A 13451-nucleotide genomic window follows, 5' to 3' on the forward strand; every position below is an offset into this window, starting at 1 on the left:
ACTCATGGCCCTCTTTGGAGTTTTTTCTATTCTTCCTGACCAAACATAATGAAACACTGAATAGTGCTTCAGTCCACAGCATTTGAAGAACAATAACATAACGTTTCCAGCTATTCAAGGACACATTTAATGACTGATTATGGGATGATTAGGCTATTTATGTTAAGTAGATCTGGGAGCATCTCAGGTAAGATTTTTATCCTCTTGGAGTAGGCTGATTTTGTGGAGTCTGAAACAATTTCTTTTTAATGCGTTTGACATGGGCAAAGCCTCCTCCTCCCATGAGACAGGAATATTATTTTCCAGCTTCCCTCCTAGTGCCGCGCAGCCTATGCTGGATACTCTGGTTTATCAAGGGTGGAGAACCCGCTATCCTGCCACCGCCAGAACTCTAGGACTACATTACCCACAAGATCCTGCATTCCTAGGAGCCGAAGACTCATCAGGACGAGCATATCTGCGCGTGCGCATCGCGTCGGGGCGGGACTTCGGCCTCCAGCGCGGGTTTTGCTGTTCTGAGGGATCCCTTCCGCAGGGCTGAGGCGTAGGTAACAGACGGGAGTAGGCGTAAAAAGGCTCGGCCTTACCGCAGAGATTGGGTCCCGGGCTTCCCCGCTCCGGGCCGGGACCTGGGCCGCTGGCCCGTTGTCCGCTCCGCCACCGAGTCCGTTGGCGGCGGCCGCGTCCAGGGACCCGGCTCCCGTAAGCGCTCGTCCCCCGGGGCCTCCCCGCCGCCCCCCTCCCGCCCAGACCCCGAAGGCCCGAGCGCGGGGCGCCAGCTCGCGGCCCTGCGGCCCAGGCCCGGGTGTCCGGGACAGGGAGGCGCCGGTGGGCGGGGGCGCGTTTGTGAGCGCCGGCGGGCGGCGTGCGGGAGCGGGCTCCGGGGTGAGGGACCGCTGGGGCGGGGGCTTCAGGCTGCCTGAGGCGGGAGGATTCTGCCCTCGGGACCAGGGGACGGAGAGCCTGAGGCGGAGACGCCTTGATTGGCGGGCGGAGGTGCGGTACTTTCATGGGAGGACGCTAGACGCCAAGGGGACTTTGGCCAAAGGAGGGACACAATCTCCATTAGCGTTTCAAGATTCCCCTAGGGAGTTCTAAAGAAGAGCAATTTGGAGGTGGGAGAGGAGTGCTCCGAGAACTGGCAGGCTGAGTCTCTGTTCAGGGCCACACAGCCGGTAAGACAGCATTGAGCCCTGAGGCCCACTGATTACACAGCCCGAGCTCACTGGGCTCCAGGGCCTGGAAGAGTGCGAAGAGGCAAGAGCCCATCATCCTTTCCCCACAGTGGTGGCATTCTTTAAAGGCCTGCCTTTGCCCACAGACTCCCAGGACTGCAGAAGTACTTGTGGAACCAGCACGGGTATGTAGAGGGTGTCCTAGTCGTTTCCTAGCCCTGACTGACACCCAGATGTTCTCAGGACTCTTACGTGCTGTTTTCTTAGTCCTTGGGTCTGAGGACGGTAGAGAAACCCCAATCTCAGAGTCCTAAATTGATGTCAGGGGTTATATGACGGTGTTCCCATTTCTGCCATCCAACATAAACGAGTGTTTAGGGTTAACCGAGGAGCAGGTACCAGGATGTGCAAATACAAGGAGGTAAAGCTGAGTTGGGGGTGTTCAGGAATCACAGGTTTCCTTTTATGATGTGAACAAAGAGCAGGAGGACACGTGTCAGGATAGGAATGACTGTCTGAAAAATTGGGTGTCTCTTCTGGACATCATAGGAGGTTTGGTCAGAAGAGAGAGATAATGTAAGAAAAGTAAAAAACAGTCTCCTGTAAAGCAGAGAATAGACCATGGAAATGAGGAGGAACAAGGGAAATCAGGGCAAAGGCTACTACCATAAACCAGGTGAAGGTTAATTGACCAGGACTGTGGTTTAGGGTGGTCACATTTTTGGATGCAACCATGGATTCATGTTTTAAAAAGGGAAACTAGATTTTCTAATGTGGGTGGTGAGGGGGAGAAACAGGTATCAGGGATAACACCAGGGTGTTTGATCTCTGCAGCTGTAGGGATGGAAGTTCCAACTGAGGAGGAAGTTGGTAGTAGAAATAATGTTCACTAGGGATATCAGGAGCTTTGTTTTGGCCATGTTTAGATTCAGAGGTATTTCAGAGACCACTGAGGAGAGGCATCAAATTTGCAGCTGGAAACACAAGTTGGGAAATCAAAAGAACAGTTCAAATTGGAGACATTCAGAATGTGGTATTTACTGTGTGGACTCAAGGAAATGACCTGTAGTTATGTTTAGGAGGTATAACCTTCTTGTTGATTGGTGTGAAGCTGTTCATAGGCCAGGAAGTAGAGGGTAGGGGCTGAGCACTGGGTCTCTTGCTTGAGTACCTGAGTGATGGTATTGGAATTCATAAATGCCAATTAGGGAGATTTGTGCCCTTAAAAGTAGGGTGTATCAGACAGACTAGTCTAGCAGGTGGCCAAGGTTTCCAAGATAAGAATGGACGTGAGAGAGATGCAGAGACAAGGGGTAATTGAGGCAAGAGGTCACTCAGGCCAAAGCTCTTGCTCATTCACGTCTCTGTGGATTCCCAGTGATTTGTGAGGACTTTGGTGGGACCTGGGTTATGTCATTCGGACTGGTGGTATGCTCAGGGGCAGATTATGGTCGTCTGTGAGAATCAGTACGGGGATGTGTGATAGATAAATGGACTGGGCTTTGAATAGGGATTAGGTGGATAGAGACGATTGTCATTGTGAAGGGGACAGCAAGTACAGCACAGAAATGGAAGAGGGCCATGGTTTCAACCACAACTGGTTCTGTGTGGCTTGGTCTCAGGCATGGAACAGAGCCAGGGAGGGAGGCCTTCGTAGAAGGATTAGGCATTTCCAATTCTAGCAGGAGCCATGGGAGCTCTGGACTAGTATTGGGTCCTGTGGGAATTTGCCAAGGAACTCTGGATGTTTTCTGCTAAGTTGTATTTCATGGCCTAAAATTAAGGCCCATTATTATGTGCTGTCTTGGCACCTGTTGAAACTCTGAGTGCCTGACATGGCCTGAGTTCAGGTTCTCCTCCCCATTCTTGAACAGGTCTCCTAGCCAAGACTCCCTTTTCATCAGGAGGACCAGAGCGTTCCTGCTTATGCCTTTAAAGGGTGTTTCAGTTCTTTACAAGCCCATGGAGTTACTTGCACAAGCCCTTCACATCATCCTATGGGAACCGGATTATACCTCACCTCTTGATCTTGTAAAACTTGCCTCTCATGGCCCCTGATTGTCCGCTGTATCCTTAGATGTTCTTTTCTCTTCCCTTTTTCCCAGGGGCTGGTCTGGCCTCCTCATATCGGGCCCATGAACACTGCTCGTTTCCCTGATTGCCTAAGTATGTGCTGTGGCTAGTAAGTCTAAGTTATGTGCACTGCCCTCCCCCTGAGCAGCCCCAGCACAAGGTCAGGCATCTGATGGTCATTGTAATTATTCTTTGCTTGCCCTTTCCCTGGCCTGCAGATCTAGGCACCCGAATACACCAGTTGCTACTTCTTTCCTCTAGCTGACATTTCTTCATGACTGTCCATGCCAGGAATTGCTAACACCGACATGATTACAGTTATGGGGACCATGATCTCTTCCTGTAAGACTGTCCTCCAAGACACCCCCCACCCCCACACCACACTGCCAGGCAATCAAATACGGAGTTGTTCTGGCCCAGTACTTTCTGCTCTTCTGTGACGTCTTCCCCTTGGTGATTGCATCATGCGGGTGCCATGTAGTTGCTCATCTTGGGAGTAGGTTGGAGAGGCTTTATGTGGTTCACAGACGGCTGTTGATCAGCCACAGCAAGATGGGCTCAGGAGGATCCTGATCTGGAGGATTGGCCCCTGGGGGAGGGAGTAAATCAGGGCTGTGTTTAATTTTTATTTTTTATTATTTATTTATTTATTTTAAGATTTTATTTATTTGACAGACAGAGATCACAAGTAGGCAAAGAGGCAGGCAGAGAGAGAGAGGTGGAGGCAGGCTCCCCGCCAAGCAGAGAGCCCGATGCGGGGCTCGATGCCAGGCTCGATCCCAGGACCCTGGTATCATGACCTGAGCCGAAGGCAGAGGCTGAACCCACTGAGTCACGTAGGCGCCCCATCAGGTCTGTGTTTAAGAAACAGAACATTGGTTGTAACAGAAATCTGTTCTGTTTGATTAGTATTTTGGTGCCTGTGGGCACACCTCATTTTTGCTCTTTCCTCACCAGTCTTGATCCTCTGCCTACTTGTCACTCTGCATGTCACTCCTACTCTCATATCCTTTGCGTGACCAGTCTCTGCCTCTCTGGACTCCATGTCTTGCCTGCTTTCCTCACCGCTCCATCTGCAGTGCTGCCCGCATTGACCGCTGTGTATTTTGTCAAGGAGGTGTGCATGTCTGCTCAAATAGGCCTTGAACATGAGCGACTCTATTGCAGTTGAATTTTCTTGGTCCTGGACTTACCCTTCTGCATAATGGGCATGCGTTATCAGGAACCAAGAGCTGGCTGGAGGTTTTTTGCCGAGAAACAGGTTATAGACCCGGCTCTCCCCCGACATGTCACATGTCGTAGTTGTGTCCTTCACCATTTGACACCTTCCCCATTTTACGCCTTTTATTTCCCTGGAGCAAAGACACTGTGCTGAACTGGAACCAAATCTGTTTTGCAGATAATCACACGGACTTGTCCTGTGTTTGTCAAACACATTCTGGCATATGGGTGGTCTCGTCCAACCAGAGTCAACATGGACTCCTCCAGCATTGTATTTCTTTCAGGTTGTTGATGTGGAGCAGATGAGGAGGAGGTACCTTTCGAGCAGAGGATTTCTATAGAAGTGTCAGAGGTCAGGACTCCAAGGCAGATGTGTCTGCCCAGAGGGCCCACTCCTATGAGATACATACATAGCCTGGTCTTGAGAGATTTTGCGCTTGGCTGTGCCAAGGAACACATACCAGCCAGAAACCATACACCTATGGGGCACATGGGAAATGATTATGTTTATTGCAAACCTTCCATAGCTCCGGAAGCAGGATATTGGAGAGAAACACTTCAGAAGCAGAACCTCATTCAATAAGAGTTGCAAGTTCTTTGTGTGAAGGAAGCCCTTTATCTGTAGGGAGGTTGGGAAGGACTTTTTGACCAGCTCTGGGTCTCTCCAACAATAAGTCAAAGAGCAGTGCCAAGTGCATGGTGGCCTTACACGATATAGAAATTCATTATAAATGGGGAGAATGCTTCAAAACTTGTGAGAACAAATACACATTTATTCAGCACCAGAGAGACCTTTCCAGAACACAATGTTACCTATGTAGTGCATGTGGGAAGTCTTTTACCATAAGGTACTGCCTCAATCACCGTTGGAGAGTTCACACAGGGAAAGGGCCTTAGTGAGTGTGCAGAATGTGGTAAATTATTTAGCATCAAGGCCAGCCTCATTCCACATCAGAGTTCACACTGGGGAAGGGCCTTATGTGTGTGGGGAATGTGGGAACTTGCTTCCTTACAGATACAGTCTCTCTAATTACCTAAGGTTTCACACTGAATCAAGGCCTCATGAGTGTGGTGAATGTGGGAAATCTTTTAGCTAAAGTTCGTGCTCTTCCAACATCAGAATTCACACTGGAGGAAAGCCTCTTGAGTATGGGGAATCTGGGAAGTCCTTTAAATAAAGCTCTGGTGCTCCTTCAGTGTTGGAAAGTTCATCCTGGATGAAGGCCTTCTGTTTGTGACAACTTCCCCAGCAGAGGCCCTATCTCATTGACTACCAGATAATTCACATAGGAAACTCAGAGGATTAATGTAGATGTGCGGGGAGTGTGTTAGTTCTGTATTCCTTCTAACGCTGGAGGTGGCTTATGAGGGTGCCATCTGCCTGAATTTAATCTCCTATATCAGAACAGCCACCAAATTCCAGGTATGTGAGAGGTATATATATATACACATATATATATGTGTGTGTGTGTGTGTGTGTGTGTATATTTAAAAAAAAAATTTTTTTTTTTAAGATTTTATTTATTTATTTGACAGAGCGAGATCACAAGTAGGCAGAGAGGCAGGCAGAGAGAGAGGAAGGGAAGCAGGCTCCCTGCTGAGCAGAGAGCCCGATGCGGGACTCGATCCCAGGACCCTGAGATCATGACCTGAGCCGAAGGCAGCGGCTTAACCCACTGAGCCACCCAGGCGCCCTAAAAAAATTTTTTTGATGGAGAGTACAAGCAGGCAGAGTAGCAGGGAGAGGGAGAAGCAGGCTCTCTGCTGAGCAAGGAGCCCCATGTAGGACTCAATCCCAGAACCCTGGGATCATGACCTGAGTGGAAGACAGTCGCTTAACCTACAGAGCCCTCCAGGCGTCCCAAGAGGTGTATTTTTAAACTTCCCAGGTTATTGCCAGATTGACACCTGGAAGCTTTTCTACTTCTACCCTTTGGAAGGTGCTCAGGGTGTGTCTCATTCGCTAACTACACTGTGTTTAGGGAAGTAAAACTTCCCTGTTCTCCTATTTGTGAAAGGATGAGTAAGAAACCTGATCATTCCTTTCTCATTTCTTTCTGTCCCATGAGTTAGGCCATGGACCTGGTCCAGTTTGGGCCCAGAAGACAATGCTCATGATTTGAAAACATAGATTCCTTTTTCAGGGATGTTACTCGTCTCACATGACCCTTGTGATGGGATTTTCCAGCGTCCAACTCACAAACCTAGGAATAGCCTGTCTTCCATAGTTCTGGTTTGTGTGGTAATGAAGGCCTTACTTAAGGCACCTTTAATTTGGGGCTTCTATTCACTGTGTATGTGGCAGCTTGACGACAGCTATTCCAGTTGTTCTGCTGAGAACAACTGAGTTCTGCTAGCATGAGCATGTGACCAGCTTTTCTTGGGTCCAAACTTTGCCCCAGATAGGACAGTATTTGCCAGAATATATATACATATATGTATATGTATATATATTCTTTTTGTTTTGTTTTGTTTTTGTGGAGGCCGAGAAAATTAAGGACATCCCACTTCAAGTGTCTCAAGTTTAACCTTAGCAAGAGTATAGCCATCTTAGCTTCAGCAGCCATCTCAGGCCCCAGTGAGCGGGGGCTGAACTTTAGTTCCAGGAAAAACCTCTAAGCTTTAGTAACAGGAAAAATCACTAACCCAACCCTGCAACATCCCAGCAACAGCTAATCAGCTTACTGCAGGAAAGTCTGAAATTTTCCCTCTTCCTCCACCCCCCAAGCCTCTTGTAATGACACATAAATACCCCTGCCTTAACTAGACTCGGGGTCCAAGTCCCTACCCTGCTGTGTCGGGTATACTTGGGCCCAAGCTTAAGTTTGTCGAATAAACCCTAGTGTTATTGCATCGGTGTTGGCTCCTTGGGTGGTCTCAGACACGAAAACTTGGGCACAACATTTTGTTTTATTTTGTTTGGCCTAGTTTGCATTGCTGCCCACAGCCTCCCAGAAAAGTCTGCCTGGCGTTATGGTCCTGATTTGTAGCTTGGATGTCATGATACTCTGTAGGTTCAGAGGTCAATCTGAGGAGGATAGAGTTGTGACAGACTCTGGTGTTTGTAAGAATTGTTTTCTTATTCAGAGGGGATGCTGCATTGCGCTCAGCACTGGTAAGGGAAATCTATTCCTTGGGTCCCGCAAAGCGGTGAAGTGCTCTGGTGTCCAGAATTCTTTAGGGAGGTGCCACTGGTTGGAAGATTATAGGGGGAATCATGATTGTTAAAAACAAGCAAACAACCCCGCACCCCTGCGCCCCTATACTGGATTTATAGGGAGTGAGGAGACTACAACAAACTGGTTGGAATGGGCCTCTTTTAAAAGGGTGTCCGCAGGTTTAGTCACTATGGCTGTGAAGGATGAGCAGGTACAGAAATTTTCAGGATTTCTAGAAGGGTGTATCTTGTGTAGCTGAGCGCATTTGAGAAAAAAATAAATGTAAAGTTTTTATGACTCGTAGCTTTTTTGAGCGCCCTGTCTCAAGGCCATTGCTGTCTTGGGAGGAAAACCAGGGAGTTGGGAGAAAGGACATGTCTTGGTCAGTGATTGTGGCCTTAGTGCTGCAGCCTGCTTTCCTTTCCAATCGAGTGGAAATGGCTTTCATCGTTTGCTTGTATCTGTTATCCCTGGGGCATGAGGAGAGATGGAGTCGCAGAGTGGGATTTTATAAGCCAGTAGGAAATCCAAATTTTTACTTTGAACCGTTTCTAAAGTTGTGATAAGGTATAGATGATGTGCAGTAAACTGTACGTATTTAAACGGTACAGCTCAGTAAGCTGAAATTCACTTAACCCAGGAAGCTCATCACAATCATGAAAATGGACCTGTCTCTCACTCCATATTTATGTGCAGCACTTCAGTGGTGTCTCTCTCTCTGCCCTTCAGGCAACCATTGGTCTACTTTCCTTTGTAACAGATTAGTTTGCATTGTCTAGAATTTTATATGATTGAAATAGTAAATTGTTTACCCTTTTTTTCCTCCCATGGGTGCCCTCTGCAGAATGTTCTTTTTTTTTCAGATTCAGCATGAATAGTTCATCATTTTTATATCACTGAGAGGTATGATTTTCTATGAACTACCGCTGCTTGTATATTCATTCATCTGTTTATGGATATCGACTGCTTTCTGGTAGTGGTTGTTAAAAATAAAATCACTACAGACGTGGTTTTTTTTTTGTTTTTTTTTTTTATAAAAGATTTTATTTATTTATTTGACAGAGAGAAATCATAAGTAGATGGAGAGACAGGCAGAGAGAGAGAGAGAGGGAAGCAGGCTCTTTGCCGAGCAGAGAGCCCGACGCAGGACCCGATCCCAGGACCCTGAGATCATGACCTGAGCCGAAGGCAGCGGCTTAAACCACTGAGCCACCCAGGCGCCCCCACTACAGACGTTTTAATATAATTTGCTATGTGGCTATATTTATTTTCTCTTGTGTTAATATTTCAGGGTGCAATGCTGGAATCACACGCTTGGTGAATATTAACTTTTTATGTATATTACATAGTGCAATAAGGGAGGCGTCTTTGATAATGGGGTCATTGGGTAAAAACCTGAAGGATAAGAGGGATAACTACGTGAGTGTATTTTCAGAATAAGTTCTAGGCAAAATGTGCAGGTGAGTAGATAGCTTGGGTAGGTGGAGCCCTCATAGGCTCCTAAGCGTTTGAAGACTCCAGCCAGGTTTACCATTAGCATGACTTGCTCACTGCAGAGACACTCAGGGAACAGATGTGAGGAAGTCTGGCTCTGCCTCTGGGAGTCTGCAATTCTTCACTGTGGCACACTGCAAGGCCTGAATCTAGGCAGCCTCATTTTTCATCAAAATCTGGTTCCCAAGTTTAATTCCTAGACCTTTACCATTCGTGTCACCCAGTGATTTGTTAGAAATGCTTGTTCTCGTTTCAGAAACTGGCCCAGTGAAACAGATTCTGTGGATCAAGACCTTAGAATCTACGTTTTAACAATTTTCCAGGTGATTCTGATATAACATTCCATTGTACTGTTGTGGTTTTTGTAGACCAGGTCACAGTGTTTCTCACAATAGCAGGAGTCACCTCTAAATCTGCAGGATTTTTTTTTTTTTAAGATTTTTTTTATTTATTTGAGAGAGAGAGAGACAGTGAGAGAGAGCATGAGCGAGGAGAAGGTCAGAGGGAGAAGCAGACTCCCCATGGAGCTGGGAGCCCAACGCGGGACTCGATCCCGGGACTCCGGGATCATGACCTGAGCCGAAGGCAGTCGTCCAACCAACTGAGCCACCCAGGCGTCCCTAGATCTGCAGGATTTTTAACTGATACTAACAAAGAAGGGATCTGTACAGGTTATTTAATATACAGACCATACTTCTAAGCACATTCACATTATGTTCTTCCATTGTGCCTACCACATTCCAAGATGCTAGATGATTTAGGATTTCTTCTTTCATGAATTCTGTGACTTCCTTGTATATAATATAACCCCCAGGAGGGAAGGAGTCTTTCTCCCGTTGTGTCCAGATGTCTCCTTTGCATCTACAATAAGTTCTTGAAGCCAAACACTCTTGATTATTTGTTAGAACAGTGAATAAGCAAGACACTTTAGCTTCCCTTTATATTTTTACAAGTCGACCTATTCCTAACGTCCCTGTTAGCTTTTCCTGAATGTTGGTATCACTTACTTTCAGGAATGGTTAAGAATCAAATTCAGGAGACAAAGTCATCAGAATGATTGTTTTAGTCACATACTCAGCTTAACTATATCTTTTCTCAGACATCACTGCTACAATTTCTCTTAAGATCTTCACATTTTTATCATTCACTGGTATTTCCACTGAGACATTTTCTGACACAATCTCTGAATCATTATAGAGCTATTGTCAGTAGCTTTGTGTAATTTGCATTTTATAGCTGTTTTTCTCAGATAATGTCAATTCCTCATGCAGAAAACTCCCTGTAGGGGTGCCTGCGTGGCTCAGTGGGTTAGGCCTCTGCCTTCGGCTCAGATCATGATCACAGGTTCCTGGGATCAAGCCCCGCATCAGGCTCTCTGCTCAGCGGGAGGCCTGCTTCCTCCTCTCTCTGCCTGCCTCTCTGCCTACTTGTGATCTCTCTCTCTGTCAAATAAATAAAATAAAATAAAATAAAATAAAAAGTATAAAAAAAGAAAACTCCCCGTAATCGCCAGGGAAATGATAACCACTTTCCAGTAATGAGGTGAGCACAGAGATTTAAGTTACCCTCTGCATTTTGGAAATCAGAGCACCCTTTTCATAGGTACTAATACCTGTAAACCCTGAAGCCACCGTCTGCTATCAGAATAGCACGTCTTTCACAGTTCTGTTGTTGAGATAGATGTCAGATTTCCAAAAGGTAGGGACTTTCAGTCTATCCAAAAGGAGATACTAAATAGATACACGTGTTGCTAAGTTGAACACAGTAATTTACTGTACAGTCAAGGGAGATACCTTCTGTGGTAATTACAGAGATCAGCTTTGTATTCCTGCTTCGGGGTAGTCCAACATCCCTGTTCAATAATTTCTGTCATGACCCAATCTGTTTTTTTCTGTCGTCCCTGATCAAACATAGAGCGACTGATAAAACCAAGTGTAACACTGACTTGGTAGTGTATGGATTTGAATTGCAACGTGACTTGAGCCTGCATAACTACGGATGGTAAGCGTATTTGAATCTGTAGCCTTTGGGAATATCTGAAATATGTTTAGCTTCTTGGAGCAAGCGGAGCTTCATCCGGAATAACACGTCCCTGCACTCTTGGGTGAACAGCTACAAGCAACACACAACACTCCCCCCAAAACTTGAGTTCTCCTTCTTTAAGAAGAGACAAAGACCCTTCTAATCTCTTGGACTCAAAGACGGCATCTCCCAACGCAGCTCCTGGGTCGAAAATTGTCTAGGGGTGGGCTGCCGAGCACCCTTACACACGGCGTCTGAATCCGTGGGAACTACATTACCCTGTATGCTCCGCGCCTAACGGCCGCCTCGCTGAACCAATGAAGGTTCACAACAGGCGTTTTCCGTGTGTGACTCCGAACGCGGGGCGGGACTTCCGGCGTCCTCCTCCGGGCGGTCATTTTGGCTTCTCCCCTGTGTTCATCCGGGCAGAAGTTCCGGAGCGCTGGGTGTGTGCGAGAGGACTCCAAGAGAAGGAGTCAGAGGAGTCTTTGACCCCGCCATACAGAGGCGGGTCTGAGGCGAGGCGACGCTTCCCGGGGTGCCCCGCACTAGGGCCGGTTTAAGAACCGCCTGCCCGCTCCCGGCCCCGCTTCGCTCACAGGCCCGGATGGCGGCAGTCACGCTGAGGGACCCGGCTCAGGTAAATGCTGCGTTTTCCGCCCCTCATCGCCACCCAGATCCTAAAGCTCCGGTTGAGGGGCGCCGGCTCATGTCCTCACATTCCACGTCACTTTAGGATAACGAGGCACTAGTAGGTGGGGTCCCGTTTCTGACAATGACTCTGAATAAACATGACATCTCAGCTTCCCGGTTTCGTTTCACTGGTGAATAGTTGTGGGGAGCGTTTAATTTCACTGTTGTGATTAGGTGTGGGGGAGTGTTGCAGGCAGAGGAACCGACCTCTGCAAAGGCGTGGAGGTGCCGCTGAGCTGGGAACATTCGGGACCGCTGGGGGTGGTTGTGCCTGAGGGGAACAGTGTTTGAGGCGGAGTCTCACCTGGAGGAGCACGCCGAGGGTGCTGCCTGCGTGCTCGGGACTCTGGCAGCTGTGGATAATTGTAAACAAAGCGACACGAACGACAGGGTTTTAAGGCTTCTCGAAGGCTATTGATTGGAAAAACAGACGGAAGGAGAGTGATGGAGACATTGAGGCATTAGGAGGTTGACTCCTTTTTCGAGGACGCAGAGCTAGTAAGACGAAACTCTGAGACATAAAAGGTAGACTCCAGTCATAAATACACTCGCTTACGGGCCAGGCATGGGTACACAGAAGAGTCTGAGCCCACTGAAACCTGACATGTGTTCATTTATAACGTGCCGGTTAAAACACGGCTACAGACGCGCTTTTGGAACATACACAAGTATGTGTAGGGTGTCCTAGCCCCTCACTGGCTCCTATTCCCAGTCCTGTATTCTCCAGTATAGTGTGCAGGGACTACGTGCCATTCTTCCAGACCTTGGGTCTAGGGACCCTGGGGGTATATGGGGGTATTTCTATTTGGGACACCTGATATAAACAGGTGTTGAAAGGTTATCTCAATACAGGACTGTAAAAACATTTGTGGAGGTAATCTGGGAGCATTAAGGAAACCATAGCTTCCCTTTACTTCAGGTGGGAGCATTAAGATGGGATTCAGGACCGGAATGGCTGCCTGAGAATTTGGTAACCTGTACTGGAGGTGATGGGAACTTTGGGTTCGAGAAGGGAGATCTTCTTAGCCAGGTCTTAACAGGCTTCTTCCGCCTGCGTGATAGCGAACAGATTGTGAGGATGAGGGAAGAGGAAGGGAAATCGAGGGTGGAGTCCACTGTAGTGGTCCAGTTGAGGGTTCATGGGACAGAGTGGTGGCTTAGAAATGGCTGGACTGTGTGTCAGTTTTTATTAAGAGTCCATTGGATTTCCTGATGTGCAAGCGAAGTCACATGATTGGTCTTTTAGTATTGCTGTATAACAAAATATCACAAGCTCAGCAGTTTATAAATTTCAGAAATTTATTTCTCACAGTTCTGGAGCAAGAAGTCCGAGATCAGGATGCTTGCATAGTCAGGTTTTGTGTCTAGTGAGGACCTCCTTCCTAATTTCCACCCAAAGGTCCCAGCTCCTAATACCATCAGTTTACTTGTGGGGGGTGTAGAGTGTCAAAATACAAATTGGGGGGGGGGGGGCATAAACTTATTTTTTTTTTTGAACAGTGAGAAAGTGAAGCACAGGATTTGGAGATGACCCGAATCTTTTTAAAAGATTTATTATTTTTTTTTTTTTTTTTTTTAAAGATTTTATTTATTTATTTGTCAGAGAGAGAGGGAG

General features: G+C 47.2%; 1 protein-coding gene across 12 annotated transcripts in view; it reads left to right on the plus strand.

The window, feature by feature from the left end:
- The first annotated feature begins 532 nt into the window (after nt 1-532).
- Nucleotides 533-13451, plus strand: part of LOC101687984 (zinc finger protein 211) — a 40096-nt gene continuing 27177 nt past the window's right edge. For 10 of the 12 annotated variants that reach the window (XM_045077341.1, XM_013048109.2, XM_045077338.1 and 7 more), the window contains exon 1: nt 10597-11783. The gene's annotated coding sequence lies outside the window, so the exon portion shown is untranslated. Of the gene's footprint in view, nt 549-8824; nt 9445-10596; nt 11784-13451 lie in introns of those variants that run through there. The other 2 variants (XM_045077339.1, XM_045077342.1) reach the window with 2 other exon arrangements.

The sequence above is a fragment of the Mustela putorius genome, unplaced genomic scaffold, assembly GCF_011764305.1.
Source record: "Mustela putorius furo isolate JIRA1106 unplaced genomic scaffold, ASM1176430v1.1 tig00000196_pilon_pilon_pilon, whole genome shotgun sequence".
NCBI lineage: Eukaryota > Metazoa > Chordata > Mammalia > Carnivora > Mustelidae > Mustela > Mustela putorius.